A 19,729-nucleotide genomic window follows, 5' to 3' on the forward strand; every position below is an offset into this window, starting at 1 on the left:
CCATTTAGTCGAAGTAAATTATTCTCATTTTTACCCATTTGCTGTTTTAGGTTGAAAATGGGCTGTGAGTACAACAAAGTGCATACCATTTGAGGTGCTGCTTTGGTAGCTGCTTGCATATATCTAGGAACTGGATTATGATTTTTGTTTTACAGTATTTATGCTTGTGTGCTGCTCAGGATTACCAAGACTGTGTGTGAGATCAAAATGCACTAATATATCATTACATATTTTTAAAAAAAGCAATAATGTTTCCAGAGTTTAAAAGAATTGTGTGTTGGCTTTCATGTACTGACTAAGAAAAGACTGTTTTTGGGAGAAAGTTGAGAAATTGAAAAAGTAACATAATAGCTCCTGTGATTGATTTTGTTAACTTTTGTGACCTTTACAAAAGTAAAAAATGAATTCCTCTCTCTCTCTCTCTCTCTCTCTCTCTCTCTCTCTCTCTGTCTGTGTGTGTGTGTGTGTGTGTGTGTGTGTGTGTGTGTGTGTGTGTGTGTGTGACAAACAGGAGTTTTCTTGATACACCATCTTGTTTCTGTGGCATGGTACCACATTGTCCAATTGTTTCTTTTCTTTCTATATTTTTCTTACCAAGAATGTTAAAATTTTAAAATAGTTTACCAAAGAACAACTCTTGCTTTGCCAGATCACTTGGTGAAGTGCCTTATTAATCTATGTACATTTATTCTGTTCTGAATGAAATAAATGGGTAACTGCAACTGTTCCATTTGTTTTTTGGCATATTTTCTTCAGTTATAAATTTTCTTTTGCTCAGATATTTTGAAGAGGCATATACTTTTTCCTTAAGTTATTAAATTTTATTTTGCTCAGATATTTTGAAAGTGATATGTTAATTAGCAGTGCAAGTTATCTGACAGAAGTAGATATTAAGAAAGTGCACCAGTGTTAATCGTACATCAAGAATTGTACATGTCACAAAGAAACAGTGGAAAAGGCTATTTACTTTTATTTGATACAGTGCTGTAATGACTTGTTGGTGCTTCATTGTAATGCTGTGTAAGTAATGACAGAATGGATTTGTTTCTGATATCAAACTTGCGACACACTATTTTTTGGTACATACTGTAACAGAAATACGAAATACTGTGAATTTGTTGGTTAGCAGGAAATTCATGATCTTATTGGGCTCTGTTCCTTGTGAAAATAAGATTCTTGAAATGTTGACTTTCTTTTCAGTTCTTCTAAATATCTGTTTTTACTTTGTACCGTATGCTAATTAAGGCCCTCAAAATTAAATTAAATATTTGTACACATTGAAGAACTTCACAGATTTGTAAAACTAAGTTTTACACCTCTCTCTGCAACTGCAGGCAGTTTCAGACACCTGTTCTGTTATTCAATGTACAAAGCAACTGTTTGAGTTAATGTACAACTTTAATAAATTAAATAATTTCTATATGTTGATATAATTTTGTTATAAAATCCTTTTGCACTGTTTCTAGTGATATTTTGTTTATTTACAGCTTATGCGTTAAGGTTGTTAAACAGTATAGTCATAACTGTGAGAGAGTGATTACTGTCTTTTATAGTTAATTAAAGTGATTTGTGCAACGTGAGGTTTATTTTTATAATTGCCTAAACTGTGACATCTTCCTGTGACTTTCGTCCTTTCTGTTACCACATTCATTCAACTTTGTTTGCATATTGTATTTTGTAATTTGGTAACTGGTGTTATATTGTGATGTTTATTGTGGTACAGATTGTACTTAGTAACCTAGCAGTTTGATTTGCTATACCACAGTCAAATTGCTCTTCACACAAAACTAAATTATATATATGATAAAACTTGAATCTAATTATTGCAACTGTGCTGGTAATTTTGTTTGAACTCTTTTTAAGTTCAGACATTTATTTGTATACAGATCAAACCTTTTTGTATTTACCTGTAAATAATTAATTTCCCCATTGTATAAGTGAATTACAAAATTGACATGCATGTTTTGCTTTGTTCTGTCAATAATTATAACATATTTTCTGTGGCAGTAATTATTTTCATGGTATTTTCAAGAATGCTCAGCAAAGAAAATGATGGTATGTTCTTCACACCATGTGTCTGATTTTTGGGCTACTAAGCTAGCTAAATTTCATCTGTGGCCACTTTAATTTTAAGTTACATAGACTTTAGGTTTGTGCAACATAAGAAAATGAGACTCGCAAAACAAGTAGTATTTTATTGATAATTAATGCTTTTTTTCCTTTTTTGTGTAATATTTGTGATAGTTATTTAGAAACATAAAGGCATAATTATAATTGTTTTGAGTCATTAACTGAGAGGAAAATCACACAATCTAGGTTCTGTTTTGCTTCAGTAAAATGTAAGAAATGAATCTGAGCTATTTTTGTTTTCCCGAGAGATGATTCAGGCTAACAACTTCAAATTATTTTACATAGCCTCCTGTGTTTCCTTGACGTTTGTTGTAACCTTTTCCATTAATGTGAATGTGTTTATTATATACATGAAATTATCATAAGAAAATGTTCACTTTTGCTGTAAAGAAATGGAAAAATCATGGATCACCTTGCATAAGTGAAACTTTCAATGCTTTCAAATCGCATCATGTCTAACCACCAAAGTGTTTGCTTGTCATTAGAGTTCTCATAGATCTGTGGCTTTCATTAAGCAAGCCAGAGCATTTTAATACTGATTCTCCTGAAGGTACGTAGACAATTACAGCCTTTTTCCAGTATCTTCATTGCAGGTGCTCTCTGCAACATTTGAAATTTAGCTTTGTTCAAGACATGTAACAGGTAATTACTATCCTGGAATCATTATTGATCTTCTTCCCTTTTCCATCAAACTAACAGTATGCTCACAATGGCAGCATTTGCAAACAATGTCAACATTAGTTATGCAATACATTACTAGTAAAATCCATTGTGTATCCCTGTACTACAGAGTGTAGTATAGATAAGTGTTTCCAGGTCTTCTGTTTGCCTTGCTTGCTATTGCTATACTTACTTTAATCGATAGCCATTCTAAAACTGGTAGTACTTTACCATATTTTAAGAATTCCCAGACGGCACTATTAGCTTCAAATAAAAATGATCATTTGAACCTACTTGACTGTTGTTTCCAAAGTTTTTACTTGGGAGTTTATTGCCAACAGTGAACCTGACCATTCAATTCTACTTTCAGCGAACAGAAAGGGTATAACTGTCATTCTTCGTGTCTACCCCATATCTTAGTTATAAATGTGTGTGTGCTTTCCTGAGATCCCCTGTGCCAGTAGCTGTGGTAGATAATTATGTTTTAAATAAAACAAGATCTGGGACTGTGCATTCACAGTAGTTCCTTACATTTCTAAGAATTAGCATATTTTCCTTTCCTAGCACAATAATTTCATATCTTTCCAATTGTTGATCATGATTACTTAACTGTAGTTATGATCTATGTCACTATGGATACTGTAGGTGATAATTTTCTTTGCAATTAGCTGTCACCAAAGTAACTTATCCATACTTTTATGTGATTACAAAGTCTGGAGGTTAGTTATACAAATATTTAATTAATGCACTTGAACTTCTCCAATTAAAAGGATATGTATAAAATCAATTTGAGCCTAATGATCCTAATGCTTTCAATATAAAAGGAAATCCCTCACTTCAGTCAATACCTGGGCCATTGTTCTAATATATACCATATTACACTTAACATTGTGCTATGATTCATATTGAATTTCACTGGCTGTGTGTACCCAGTATTGCTACTTTTATAAAGTGAAATCAGTTTTGGACATTTAATTAAGAATTTTTTGATGGTTCATCATCAATAACTTTTACTTTTATATTTACCTACAAGAGATTGCAGATGCATTGAACCACTTAAAACCAAAGTGACATCAAAGGTTCTGAAAGTGATTTCATTTGGAAGAAGCATTCTTTGAAGAATCACACATTCAGCCCAAAGTGCTTGACTTCAAGGAAGGTTGTTTGGTTCAGAGGAGAAGTATCGTTTAAAGCACTGTAGTTGTTGGAGCCTTGCCTGTGGTGCACAGAAAGATATTAGTGTATGAACTGTATTGCTCAGGCTCTTCAAAGAAATTGCTAAATGTCTGTACAGTGATTTTTGTATTCATCTACAGCAGCAACATTTAATGTAGCCCTCCAATTTCAATGTTGTGTGTTCATGTTACACACTTCACTGTAAAAAGCTGGTATCCTTTCCAGATCATGCAGAAGCTATTACTGCTTTAAAACCATCTTCATTTATAGTCTCTCAAATAAGGTGTCATGATTTTGCCATTTCCTTAATCAAAATTGTAAATAATAACTCATGGGTATAACTATGTCTTCGATAATTTTGTAAGTAATTACGTGGCGGACATTTTTTTTTTTAACATTCTCTCACTTTCAGCACTTGAGCAGACTTTGTGCAAAAATGAAGTGTTTAATGGAGTAATGAATCTTGTTTGTAACTCTAGTGAGAACTATGGCTGAATGAAACAGTAACTAAAGTATCTTGGCTTTGAAAGCCAAGAATTGCTTGGTCGGGGAAGTGAGAGATGTTTTATTAAACTTGAACAAGCTGATACAAGTAAAGAAAGTCAGAGATGGCAAGCTGTTATGTTTGTGTTTTGTGTTAATTATTTGAAATATTAATTAATTAGAGCACAAACATATACTGCACAGGTTACAATGTTGTTTGTTTCTTTGCATTTTGGGTATTTTACTTGGCATTATTTTGAGCTCTGTTGTATATTCTTTGTGATGTTATGTATTGTTTGTGACTGTTCAATGAGGCAGGTCCTATCACAGAAGAAAATGTATGTAATAATGGCTAATTTTTGAAAATATAAGAGACATTTATGCTGCAAAAATGTACTTCCTGAATTCTTACTCAGCCAACACTGGCTATGGTTATGATATTTTGATGTGGAGCATAGCAAATGCTTAAAAACTATTTACTTAATCAATACTTTGTTTACATCTATGTACAGCAAAAACCTTTCATGGTTGCATTTTTTTCTTTGCAAACAGTTAGTGTATTGTTTAATTCTGAACTATTTTGAAGTAACAACCAACATTTCTCATTAAATATCACTTTACGTGTTTGGGGGCTGTGAAATAGACAGTCTGTTTTCGTGTGTGTAAGGGTGTGTGTGGGGGGGGGGGGGGGGGGGGGGGGCACGTGCATGTGAACAAGTATAATTCAGTTTTCAATTCCAGATTATTTAGTTTTCAAATATATGCATTCATTTGGAACAAATTGAAAATAATGTGCTACACTTTAAAATGTCATGATACCCAGTTTCTTATGACAGTGAGCATTATAGGTAATTTCAGAACTAGGGTTTTGAAACGCAGTTAGTTAGTAAATCTATAGCTCTTCATTTCCTGTTCAAACTCAGTGGTATAGTTCAGTGAAGAATTTAAAACTCCAATTTTTATTTAAAACATTCTCAGTGTCTTGTCATGCAATAAAAATTTCCTACATGAAATTGTAATTGGTGCACTTATCATTTATTGACTTTCTTATCAAAAGTGCAATTTAAGAACAAAAATATTTACATCTTTGAACACTAATAATAAGTAACATCAGATGTAAAGTAGTGTTCGCAAACTACTACCAATTCATTCATTCTTTGACTGTGCATATAATAAACTGCTTTATGAAACCTTCTTTGTTATAGTTAAGGTTTTGAGCACTTCATGCACGGGCTGTACATAGCATACCTGAAAGGACTAAATGTGCTTTAAAAATTGTGAATTGATAACAGATGATCTGCATACATTCCCTCATTCTCTGCCCCCCCCCCCCCCCCCCCCCCCACACACACACACACACACACACACACACACACACACACACGATTTAGCTTAAAACACAGTAGTTCATGAGCCACAGATTTCATAAAATGAAGAGGAACATAAATAGCTCAGCATAAATAGTTACATTATCTTGATGTGGTTAAGACATACACTACAAATGTTTACAAATTCCTCTCTTGCTAGTACCTCTCCACCCCAAACTTGGTTTTGCCCTATTATTTCCTCTTAAGGCTTTAAGCTTAAATTTGCTTTATATAGTGGCACTTTATACATATTCCTCGTTCCGAAAGGAATATTGTCTGTTCCTTTATTTTAAATTATCTCTGCAGAGAAATATGGATTGGCACCATGCCATTTAATATTTCAAGCATTGTTATTTTCTCTCTCTCTCTCTCTCTCTCTCTCTATCTCTCTCTGTCTGTCTCTCAGCTACACATACACGTCTTCCACTCTGTTTTATACATTTACTTTTTTTTTTCTGAGAAGGAAGTTCTTCTAGAGTGTGTTAAACATTAAGCTCTTAAAGGTACAGCAACTTGGATATGATCATTGAACAGCTTGTTGGGCATTCTTTGCAATATAATTGCCTATACAAGTATTTTTTTGTTGTTAGCTGTTATTATTACACTTTCAAATCACAAGTTGTGACATAATTGCAGCGAAATCCACAGTGATCAAGGAAGGTATTTATATATTTATCCCAGTTACAGTTCACAAAAATTTTATACCAGCTTATTAGTTTGTGACTAATGACCATTTTCAGATCTCAGTACACACACTTTTCTAATCAGATCATGTCAGTGTATGTAAAAATGCCACAGTGAAATTAATAGCTAAAATAAGTTTTGCCAATTTTATATAAAATCTAAGTACCGCATACATAGTTCTAGCAGGATATGTTGACTCTACAAAGCATCTTACATTTTATATAAATATGACTAAGCTTGTCTTGCTTATTAGTTTTACTGCACCATTTTTACATATACTGACACTTTGTGATTAAAAAAAATGTGTGCATGCAGGTCCGAAGATGGTCATTACTGACCAAAATTAATAACTGCTATAAAAATTTGTGATCCATAACTGGAATACAGATATGAACACTTTCAAATGGTATTGACATTTTATTTTATGTAGAAAGTTCCTAAAGTAGCAAAAGTTATTCATGGTGCAATCATTATTTTATTCTGCAGTATTTTTGAATATAAATTTAAAGATTCCTTTTTGAGTTCATAAGATGCAAACTGAACAAAGAATTGTGCAGCTGCTACATGGCACAAAAATTGTTTGAGGATCTTGTGATAAAAGGACAGCCATCATTAAACTGGAGATGGGATGTTTTATTCCTGTTACCTTGACTCTGTTATTTGTGTCAAGTTATTTCTACTGTGGGAACTTCACTAATTCAAAATAGTAATAAAAATTTAAATGACTAGGCTTGGTATTGTTAGTTTATTATTATTATTATTATTATTATCATCATCATCAAAATCATCATCATCATGTTGCAGCTCTTTTCATTTGTATTTAAAATTTGTGTTAGTGTTGTTTTGTATATTGTGAATCCATGATTTCCTCAAAAATAATTTATTATAATAATAATAATAATAAAATTATTATTATTAATGTTTTAAGACATATAAGAACCATATACTGAGACAGTCTTTGATAAATATTTATGTACGTACATATATGTATACATTTCTTGCAACTGTTATGAGTTGGTGCTGGTATCAGTTAATCACTTCCATTTAAATTTGGAAGCTTCAAAATAACTTTGCATTTAGTAAAAGACAAAAAAAAATGTGAAACAACAGTATTTAGTTTGGCTTTTTATGTTTCATATGTTCATACTGTCTGTGTGTGTGTGTGTCTGATTTCATTACTATGAAGTAATGATCCTTGAATCAATTTTGTGGAAGCCACCACATGAGAAAAACAGTTTATAACTTGGTTACAATCATACTGCCCATGACAACTGTCGCCTATTCTAAACTTTAATGGAAATGTGCAAAAGCAGGAACTTGTCTTGCACCACGGAGTGAATAAACAGAGTTATTTGAATCATAGGCCGCCTTTTTTTGTGTTACCTTGTGTTGTCACCTGTTCCTTTTATGTAACAAACATCAATATTACGGTAAGCAAAACACCAACTAAGTATAATATGTACATTTTTAGAACTGTTGCGTGGTTCACCATTCTTACAACCACTTGTAACAATTAGTTAACCTATTTTTATTTTTTGAATTGATGTGTTTGATTTGTGAGGATGTTTCTTTAAATCTTCTGTGCATAATATTCTGCAAACATTTTCCAGACAACCTGGGTAAATCTTTTAACAAAGAAGTTATCTTAATTTTTATTTTATAGCAACAACAGTGGATAACATGAAGAAATATTTTTTCTTCAGTAAGTAAGTAGGGAGTTCAATGTCTTAACTTATTGTAAAGTAAATAAATCTATTTTGTTTGTACACCATGCCTTATTATTTTGGAAAATAGTTTTGTTTTTTGTTGTACCAGTGTACTGTGCCAACCTCCCTGTTGCACCGTTTGCACATTTGCAATAACTCTGTTTAGTATCTGACAGTGATTTGGATTATCCATCTAGCCTGGGTATCTATGGAGAGAAAACGACACAGGTAGTCGGGCTCCAGATGACAGCTGCGGCCCATAGCCGCACGGCCGCAGTGGCGAGCTCGTGAGGTGGTGCTGCCATCTGGTGACTGTTTACTAATATACTGCTGCCTGGCAATTACAGCCAGTTTCTTGCTAGTCTCTGAAGCCTGAGTCTCATGCCATTGAATAACAGAGTATTTTGACCTCGCCTGATTACATTTTGAGATGTTCTTTCCCTTGGGTTGTAGTATACATATAGATGACATGGCTATGCTTTGAAGTTGTGTTGGTTATTCACTTGCCTCATGATCTTTGCTGTCATTCATTCTGCTGATCTCCGTGTTGCCACCAGTGCAGGTTGCTAAAAAACAGTGTTTCTGCTTACTCAGAGTAGAATAAAAAACTGTGGTTATGTTACACAAAATTAAAAACAGCATTAACAGCTGGGTTTGATGGTCATGATTCCTAAGCAGGATGGTGTGCTGCATGTTTCATATACCTTTTCCAATGCATCAAAGCTTGATGTATTATTTCTTATATGTATTTTTCTAATAGCTCAGTGTGTCTATGCTTCTAATGTTCCACTTAAATGATTCATAAATTTTTAAAGAAAGAAACGCCTTTGATTTGGCATCTACTTATATTTATTCTAGTATTCTCAATGCTCTGTTGGTAGGAAACGAAAGCAGATGCAGTATAAGAAGACGAAGACAGTAAGTTTGCTTTGGAGTGCTCAATACAGACATGAAATGGCTGGTCCAAAAGTTAACATGTGTTGTGATCTCTCTCTCTCTCTCTCTCTCTCTCTCTCTCTCTCTCTCTCTTTCTCTTTCTCTTTTTGTGTGTAAGCAGAAGCTTAAGTTGTATGCTTTCTAAATTATTCTTTCCTTGACTTTGGTCACATGAAGTGACTTCCTCATGATTTGGTCTTCTTTCCTGTTTTGTTCTTTCCAGCATTTCTTCATTCTTTCAGTGTGCTCTTTTCTTCTTTCATTTGACCATACAGTGATGAGTTACCAGATATATGCTGAAAACCCTCAAACTTCTGAATCTTGTTTATAAAAATGAGATATATATATATATATATATATATATATATCTCCTTCATTAATGGATAAGTGATTTCCATTTTCTGGGCTCCATTTTGCTTTGGTTCTTTATTTTACAGCATTCAGCTGTATTATTTCCCCTAATTACTTAAATTTATTGTTGATTGTGCTCTCTCTCTCTCTCTCTCTCTCTCTCTCTCTCTCTCGTGCTTATTAATTTTGAAGTATTTTTAATATTCATTATAAAACATGTCTCGAAAGAAATTTGTAATCTAGTCTTTTCCACCATCTATCAGCAGATTGATTTGCTCAATTGCTGTATGTATTTCTGGAAATATTGCTAAATCATATGCTAAGGCAGTTGGGTTCCTTATTAAGTCGTTATATCCCTATCCAATTTCTTGGATTCCGTTGTCTTGAATTGGATTTTCTTGAAGTCTTAAGATTCCATTCCCTTATCACCCTTTCCCAAATGCAGTTGAAGAGCATTTGAAAGAGGCCATAATCTTGTTTTGGTTTGAAGTGGCTTCTAAATTTCTCTGTGGAATTTTGTTTGGGATTTTGTTTCTGTCAGTGTTTCCTCAATTACTTCGAAAACTTGCTTTTTATTACTATGCCGAATTCTCCTAGTTTATTGAAAATTGTTGTTCTGTGTAAGGATTCATAGGCTTTCTGGTCTATAAAGGTATCAACAAGATTTTTGCATATTAAACAATTGTTCCTTATGATCAGTTTCAAATTCGTAATCTGCTCTATGCAGGACTGGCCCTTTCTAAATCCCACTCGGTATTCACTGGGCTGATGGTCTAATTTCTCTTTCAAATGATTTTGAAGGATCTTGAATAAGATTTTGCATGTAACAACTACTAACGAGATTCTTCGACAGTTGTCATCACCTGCCATAGTTCCTTTCTTATGTGAAAGCTGTATGAGAGCACATTTCTATTCTTCAGGAATTTTCTCTGTTTCCCAAATTTCCTCCAAAATTTTTCAAACATATTTTCCTAATTTCTGTGACAACAGAAATCTAAAGATACCACTGGTTTCTCACAACTGAAGAGCTCCTTGAACTACCTTGCTAGAGTTTTCACTATTAACTGCTAGTTAACCACTTTTCATTTCAAACAGACTTGGCTGTTGATTCTTTGCTAATTTAGTTTCGAAAGCTTTACAGAAATTTCTTATGTAGTTTTTCTGGAAATCGTCTTCAATATCATGTAGAAATGATTTTTTCAAAATTTCTTGTAGTGGCGTGTAGATTTTTTGCAATTTGTTTTCTTTGGTTTATGAATTCCAAATAAACAACTAATTTATCTGTAGAATATCATGTTTTCCATGCTCTCAATCTTTCCTCTAAGGTAAGTTCAAGGTTGATCCACCATCAGTGTTTCTTGTTCTTTTCCAATGGATCTGTTTTCTTCTCAACATCTATTATTTTGGTACGGATGCTTTTTCAATCAATCGTTCCTAAGTTGTTTAATTTGGTCTGGAAGATTTTGTTGTTGTTCTGTAATTCCATTAGTCTATTTAATTCCTGTGGCTCTTAATCTTGCACTGGGGGATGCATTTTACCATAATTGTTGTCAAGTTATGGTCTGTTTCAACATTGTCTCCTTTCTTCACCTTGCTGTTCATTATTTCTTTGGTGTTTCTAATCCTAAATTTCAATTTGGTAATCTCCAGGTGTCTTGTTTTCTTGGGAGCTTTTCGGCTGATTGATTTGGGGGAGGGGACCAAACAGTGGCTTTAAGTAGAAATATTTGCACAGACTGCTCAGCCTTTCCCAGTTCTAATTTGTATTTGTTTTTAATTTTCATTTTCAGTATTAGTGCTAGCAGAAGGTGTGATAGACAACTTGGCATAAAACGTGGGTTGGCATAGAGAAAATAATAGATGGACTTGATTTTGGAATTTCATAAATAAATTTCAGGGTATTATGATTAAAATACTCTTTCAAGGAGAGTAAATTATGAATTTGTAACACGAAGAAATATAGCTAAGTGCATCTATAAGGGAGACGTATATTCATGAGGTGGTTTTGGAGTTACAGAAAACTGTAGGTAATGTAATTATCATGCATTACTAAAAATGTTTACTTGTAGGCTGGATTACAGAAAAACAGATAAAAGTGTGGACAGAGGGAGGGAGGACATTATAAAGTTAAGGGAGTGTTGCACAAATTAGTAAATCAGTGAAGTTGCACAAATTAGTAAATCAGTGAAGTTGCACAAATTAGTAAATCAGTGAAGTTGCAATCAGCACGTAAAGCACAATTGGCAACCCATCAGAAAGTAGTGTTAAGGAAAAATAATTTAAAAAGAAAGAAGAAAAAAGTAGTGGGGATGATGGAACGAAAGATGTAATAGTACAGGTTTTGGGAAATTAAAGAAGCAGGAAACTTGGCACAATAAAAATGACTAAAAATGATTTTAAAATGCAAAAAACACACAATTTTGTACCACAGTTTTAGTTTAACAGAGCTTTAAAATAACACTGTTCTACAATTTTTGAAAAGTTAAATTGTTGTGATGTAACGGATGTGGACTGCATTGGGTGATGGTTCTCTGGTGGAGGGGGAGGGTAGGTGGTGCAGAAGGTAAATGCAGCTAGTTGTCACAGGTTGACTTTTAAGTTGGACAGGTGTAAATACAACACCCAGAGGCGGCAGTGAAGCTTCGTGAACTCGGACCAGCACGGGCTGGCGGGGATGCATCCTTTTTGTCGGAATGGCTCAGTGGCGAGCTTATCAGTGCGTCATTGTACCTCATTGTTGGGTCCTGTGGCCGTGACTCTCTTCTCATAACTGCAGTCAGAACAATTTGGTATGTGGCCTTGTCGGTAGCCAAGTGTCAGGACACAGGGCCAGTGACTAGAGAGCAGGGGCTGGTATGGTTGAACTCCAGTGGCTCGGGACATTAGCTTGACCACAGCTCATCCAGGCTGTGGCTGTATCTCAGTTTGAGATCCCGTCGAGATAGCAGAACAACACTGGCAGCCTCACAGTGGCAGGCAACACACAGTGGACATTGGTTCAAAGCCCAGTCACAACAATGTGCCCAGCCTGGCAGTCCAGTCAAGTCCAGAAGGCAGGTCGTATATGCTACCTGCCAAGAACTACCAAAACATCTTGAAACACCAGTTATCGCCGCAGAAACTAGGTCATAGAAGCAGAGCCACTGGTGCGGTATAAGTGCTGAACTAATGGATGTCGGCAAGCACTTGGATTTTGGCATTGGGCCCCTCACATCTTGGAATAATTTGGCCCATCAAATTCCTGACAAGATATAGTCTGGCTTGAACAGAGGTGCTGTTACCTTTACAATTTACACCTTCCAAACTCCCAGTTAAAAGACAAATATTGAGTACAGCTTGGTCATTTCCTCACTTGTGCTTACGCTATTAGTGGAAGCCGCAGGTCAAAGGATGGTAAGGGTTATATCCAGGCAAATATGCTTAAGTTAGCAATAAACAGTGCCTACTGTCACTAAAATGCTGAATGGCATCAACATGGCAGTTCCCACGGCAATGAGCAGACAGTGATGTGTGGGTAGTATTTATTCACTTGGACAAACAGATGTTCCAATGGTATGCAGTCATTCTGAGAGGGTAGTATCTGGTCCAGGAAGGCTAGAAGGGTTGAGTGTAAGGTGACATCAGATGTACCCAACACATTTACGGAAGAAGGGGCTGCAGATTCAATGGATTATGGAATGTGAAGAAGTCTTTGTGTGATTGAAATGAAGTTTATAAAACTGCAACTCCTGACTCACACCATAGTTGTATGTGCAGGGTGATTCTGCTCATTAAAAGACAGCCATGAAGCACAGTCTGTTGCCAGCAGCACCTTTGAAAGCGAGGTGGGAAATGGTAAGGAAGAGCGAAAGAAACGAGATACCCCAGTGATTACAGTGACATATGGATATGCCCTAAGGTCACTGGGTGGTCTAGCAAACTAAGACACGATTTCTGTCTGCCTCTTATATGTGGTACAAACTTGGTGAATAAGACACTATGCCTTAACCAGTTCTTTATTTTCTGTCAAGGGCTCAACTGTACACACACAAGATATTAACTGGCTTGTCCACTCCTACATGCACCCAGTCTATCTCCTATACCTTTCAGTATTACATCCCACAACTTGAGTCTAAGAGACTTTATATGCAGTTTCATTGGCTTCCCTAGTATCTGGGGTGTGCCTTGCATCTGTTCGGTACTGGCAGCAGTAAAACTGAGATGGAACAATGTCCCATCCAGTTAAACTATGTGCTGTTGTAGATCAACTTTGGTGTGATGTTTAGTCAGGAAATTGAGCCCAAGTATGATCAAAGCAAGTGAATAATGCCTCCACCTACACAACTTAGCTTACAATTAGGTGGGTACAAATTCCTTATATGGAGTACACCCTAATTGGCTTCAGACACTTGAAATGTGGTATGTAGCAAAAAATTTTAGTCTTCCTACAAAATAGTCATTTAAACAATAGACTGTCTGATTCTACAAGGGGACACACAGAGCTAATATCTGCTGGAAACTGTGCACTGTGGCTACACTGTTCCCTCTTTCATTTAACATTGCTGTGAGAGATCTGTCCTGTGAGCCCCACCCTTGTGTTTACATGTTCCTTGCTGGCAATCCCATTTGGAGTGCCAACCTGTTTACATTTCTTACATTATGACTTCCTACAAGACTGTAGAATGTGTCCCAGCTGACAACATCTGTAACACACAGTCTCAGCATTAAAATCTACTTCCTCTCTCTCAGCTTGGTCACTGCATCAGTCTCGGCCAAAACTGCCTTGGCTGTTACAATGTTGTTTTAAGTTTGTGGAAACTCTATGTACACTATATGTGATGTCTCAGGAGGCAAGCCCCACAAAAATGCATTCAATGGTCTTTGTTCTGCCTCCCGCAAAATTGGCGTTTTCATCATGTAGCAATTCATATGTATTAATTATTTCTTTTCTTTATGCAATCCACAGAGCTCTCAACAGATTATCCGTTTCTGAGTTACCCCTCTAAGTTGTTTCCAGTAGTATCCAGACGTTTTCTTTCTTTCTTAATGCTCCACTAGTCGCTGCAAATCCTGGAAAGATTGAGTATTTCACAATTTCTTGTGCCACATCACATATACTTTTGTATCACCTGCTAGTTTCAGTCGAGCCACGTGTTTTAAGCAAAGTGTAGCATAACTAAAATTTTGACATATCGAAAGACTAATGGAAGTACATTTTGTGTCTAAACAAAACTGAATGAGGCACAATTTTTGAAGTCCATTGATTGGTACTACGTAACACTTTCACATGATGAGCAATTTGTCACAAGCATTTTCTTTGTGCATTGCCTATTGCTTCAGGTCATCAGATTTGGAAGTGTGGGTTTAGGCTGGTAGAATCATAGGTTACATTTCTTGATGTGATATAGTGCAAACTTTTCACAGAAATGCCAAAAAGAAAGTGTATATTTACTGATGAAATTAAAGCTGAGTTTCCATGTCTGAAACTAGAATAACAAATTAAGAAATTAATTTGCACATTGCATAAAAGCACTTTTTTAGTCAACGGTGGATTCAGATCTCATTTTGCACAACATGATAATGTGGAGAAACACAAGCAAAACTTTGTCTCAAAATATGATTTTTTGCTATGTCTTTTGTTACAACAGTGCCACTACAACTTATGGAAAAAAAGCATCTTATTGTTGAGGAAGGTACATTTCTTCAACGGTGAGCAACTTGATGGTGAATGTTTCAGTACATTTACAAAAACTACTGTAAAAGATATAGAAAATGTGATACTGTCACTAAAAAGTAAATCATCAGCAGGATGAGATGGGATACCAACAAAAGTGTTAAAAACAGTCTCTAAAATTATTGCCCAGACACTAACTACAATAGTTAACCAGTCCCTTCAAGAAGGTTATTTTCCAGGCACACTGAAGTATGCAGTAGTTAAGCCATTATTCAAAAAAGGCACAAAAGAACACATGGGAAACTATTATCCAGTCTCTCTTCTTCCATCACTGTCAAAAACATTTGAGAATGTAGTCACCATACAAGTTCAAAATTTCATAGAAAAATTTAAAATAATCTCAAAAAAATCAGTATGGATTTCAAAAAGGCAAAACCACAATGTCTGCTACAAATAATTTTGTTGATAAAATTAGTTCGTCTCTAGACAACTCACTGCATGCCACAGGAATTTTTTGTTACCTATCAAAGGCCTTTGATAGTGTGAAGTGGTCCTTGCTACTCTGTAAACTGGAAAAGTATGGAATTAGGGGTGGTTTAAATCCTATCTAACCAACCAAAGGCAAAGAGTGGTTATAACATCAGAGAGAGGAACTTATACTTCAAAATGGAAAACCATTTCACACGGAGTAGCCCCAAGATTCTGTCTTAGGTCCCATTCTGTTTTTGTTTCACATAAATGATCTGCCACTTAATATTGAGTGTCACTCAGTTTTATTTGCAGATATCTTTAATCAGTGAAATTAACATTACAGATCAAATTCTACAAACTGTATTAAAGACTTTAGAAAACTTAGATAACTGGTTTGACTTAAATGGGTTAAAATTAAACATGGAAAAGACTCAGTTAATGCAATTTAAAACAAAACAAGCAAAATTAAATGATATTCAGGTCAGTTGCAGGAACCAGAATTTGCAGGAAGCTAGCTGTGTGAAATTCCTAGGAATGCAACTAGCTAAAAATATATCATGGGGGTCACACATACAGTACCTTCCAAATAAATTAAATAGCCTAGCATATGCAATGAGAATATTGTACAATGCTACCAGTATGGGCATAAGAAAAGTAGTATATCACAGCTACTTTGAGTCAGTAATAAGGTATGGAATTGTATTTTGGGGTAACTTGAACCATGTGTGTCGAATACTAAAACTTCAGAAAACTGTCATTATAAATATGCACAATGTAGGGTGAATAAAATAATGTCACCCACTCTTAAAATATCTGAATATACTAAGGGTTCCCTCATTATACATATATGAGCTGATTATCTTTGTACACAGTAACCCTGATTTATTTGTAGCAAATCATTTTCGACATAATTACAACACCAGAAATCAAAATCATTTTATGCTGCCCACCCACTGTTTAAAACTTTATGCTCAAACTTCACATTATGTGGGTATGAAAATTTATAACAAAGTGAAAGGAAGAGAATTGCTGAGCATAAATGTAGAAACACTGGGAAAAAACCCTTATATGAGAAACTAGTGCAGAAATGTTACTATTCAGTAGAATTCATAAATGACAACCTGAAAATTTGAGCAGGAGAGAGCAAGTACTTGGGACTGTTAATCTTAAAAGTTTGTTACTTTTGAAGAAAAATTATTAATTGCTTAATTAAGCAATTATTCAGTACTGTATATTATATTACTGGTATTATAAGGAAAATTGTGAACCAGTTTTTGTGTTTTGATGAATCTCCTGTACTTTTGAGTCAATGGCTTGAAATTGTATGTTATGATACAATAAACTTCTACTTTCCTCCTGACTCACTCGGTGTTTGTCAGGTAAGAGCATTCTAGTAAAGGTGATTGACTTCCAGAATAACAGCTGAAATGTCTGATGATATAACAAATCTTATCATGGAAGCTCATAATAAATTCAATCTGAGGTATAAAATTGTTGCAGTCTGTGAGGTCAACTACAACACAAATTTTGGAGAGGTGGGAAAAAGGGACAAAACAATGGTTTTGAAAGGCATAAAGTTTTGCTGAAGAGAAACATTCACAGTGTTGTTTGTGCTGTGCACATAGTGCATAATGTAAAATGAACCAGTGCTGATATTCTCCAATTGGATATAGAAACCATTTTAAACAAAATGTTTCTGTATTTCCACATTTACACCATTAATGGTGAAGAACTAAAGAGAGTTTTAGGAGTTTTCTGAAGTGGAATATAAACAGGTGCTTGGTAGTGTTAAAAGCAGATGGCTTTCCTTGAAACTGGCTGTTAACAGAATTACTAATATTTATGACGGACTAAAATCTTATTCTTTATATCAAGTAAAATGTCTTACTCTCCCAAAATTATTCTTTTGTGATCCTTATTCACTGCTTTGGCTCTGTTTTATTCAGAGCCAATTGGAAATGGTTTCACAGATAATAAAAACTACTGAGGCAATAGACATGTCGGCAAATGAAGTTTTGGAGGAGTTAGAAACGTTGATAAGGAAAGTAAGATGGAGGGAGGAGGAAAACTTTGATAAGTACATTGTAAGAAATGGCTTGCTGAAAGATTCTAATTTTGTGGACATTTAAAATTTATTTTATGAGACATTCATTAATATATTGAAATACGGTCTTACCCGTTTCATGTGCTGAAGCCATTTGACAAGGTGCAGCTCAGTTTAGCAATGTCTTATAACTTTAGCAGAGTTTGAATGAATATTCTGAAAGACGTATGTGAAGATGAACTTTATGAGGAAGTGAACCATGTTAAAAATGTATGTGAAGTGAAAAACCATGAATTAACAACTGTTAAGTGTGTTGGTGAAAAATGGTATATCATTTTCAATTTCCTTGCACCTCAAGATACCCGCTGCAAACATTTGCTGCTCATTACCGAGCTTGTGCTAACTCTACACGGCTTTAATGCTGCTGCAGCAAGTGTATTCTCTATCCAAATGCTTTATGGGCTGATGAAAGGGTTCATTTTCAGGATACTTCATGTGCTGATTTTTATAAAATTCTATTTCAAAATATCAAACTGCTGCATGACATACTTTTAAGTGCAAAATATAATAAAAAAGATTTTTCAGAAACTACCTACGGAGAAACTTCGAGGTCAATGAGAAGTAAGTAACCTATTTAAGTAATCGTCATTGTCTATCTAGTTAAAGACTTCATTATATTGAAGTGAGGCATTGTTTTGCATGTACAACAATAAAATATTTATTGAGTGTTGCAAGGGCTTTCTGTGCAAGTTTGAACAAAAAGGAATAATTAGCTATGTAGTTGCAGCATAAACTTAAATATTTTGACACAGATCTGCCATATAATTATAGTATTAATGAAAGTTTCCAGAAAATGCAGGTTCATTCCAGTTTCTGATTTGTGTCCTGTATTTTGGATCTGGAAATCTGGTCAGCCTAATCTATGGCAGGTGAGGATATGTTAGGAATTGACTGTTCCCTTCTTCCCTCCCTTAGCCTGTCTACCTCCCAGTGTAAATCCACGTTATCAGTCTGCACTGGAGCTAACTTACCTAACAAGTGCTGATGTTTTGATGGTTTTCTACTTACTGCCATTTTGCTCATCCATTACTGCTAGAAGCGTATAGGCCCATACAGAAAATCTTATTCAGCACTCACCCGTTTTTTTGTTGAGTGTACCGCCTGTGTCATCATCATCATCATCATCATCGTCATCCCAACTGCCAACACATCTTCTGACATCACTTTGAACAGGTATAGGCTAGTGGTTCTCTGATGAAGGCGGAGAGTAGATGCAGAAGATGAAAGCAGTCGGGTGGTGATAAATAATTTATTGACTTCTAAGTTGGGCAGGCATGGATACAGTGCCCATAGGAGTGAGGGCAATGGCAGGGGTTCGTGAACTCAGCACAGGATGGGCTGAGTGAGATGTGCCGGAGTCAGTTTTCAGTGCTTTTCATCACTATGGCACGGCAGCGATCTTGCTAACAGCAAAATGTGCTGCCTTGATGGTGCAAACCAGAGTATCTGCCCCAGACAACAATTTCAGGGGGCGCCAAATTCATACTCGTAAAGAAAAAAACCTTGTTTCACAAAGCGCCTGGCATCCAGCATATTCATATGATTTGGAAATGGATCCTTGTTTGTTTTTGAACTTTTTGAACACATTCTAAGTTGATTTCTGAATGAATCATAAGTTTATTTTTGATTGTGTGCGTGGCATACATGGTGTATCTGCCAGGGGAATCCCCATCACATCAAGGAATAAACTTTCCTGTAGACAACAGGGGACGGGGCTATATGAGCTTCACCGAATAAACCTGAATGGGTTAATACCAACTGCTGTTTGTTTATGTGGTTGACTGCACATGCAAATGATAAGCATTGTTATAATAATTAGCGAAATCCATAGATTCAGACTACCAGAGTGCAAATAAATGATTAATATGAATATTAAGTAAGAGAGATAACATATTATCTTCTCAGTGTATCAAAGAAAATGAAATTTTGACATAAAATTTCTGCCAGATTGCTACACTACTAAGGGCTAGTTGTAAAGTATCCGGTTAGCAGCCACATAATTGGTACT

General features: G+C 35.2%; 1 protein-coding gene across 2 annotated transcripts in view; it reads left to right on the forward strand.

Annotated features, from left to right (window-relative positions):
• The window catches only part of LOC126183186 (probable WRKY transcription factor protein 1), a 196,433-nt gene extending 188,573 nt beyond the window's left edge, over nucleotides 1-7,860 (forward strand). For both annotated transcript variants that reach the window (XM_049924920.1, XM_049924919.1), the window contains exon 15: nucleotides 51-7,860. The gene's annotated coding sequence lies outside the window, so the exon portion shown is untranslated. The remainder of the gene's footprint in view (nucleotides 1-50) is intronic.
• Nucleotides 7,861-19,729: the final 11,869 nt, after the last annotated feature.

Source organism: Schistocerca cancellata, chromosome 4, assembly GCF_023864275.1.
Source record: "Schistocerca cancellata isolate TAMUIC-IGC-003103 chromosome 4, iqSchCanc2.1, whole genome shotgun sequence".
Classification (NCBI taxonomy): domain Eukaryota; kingdom Metazoa; phylum Arthropoda; class Insecta; order Orthoptera; family Acrididae; genus Schistocerca; species Schistocerca cancellata.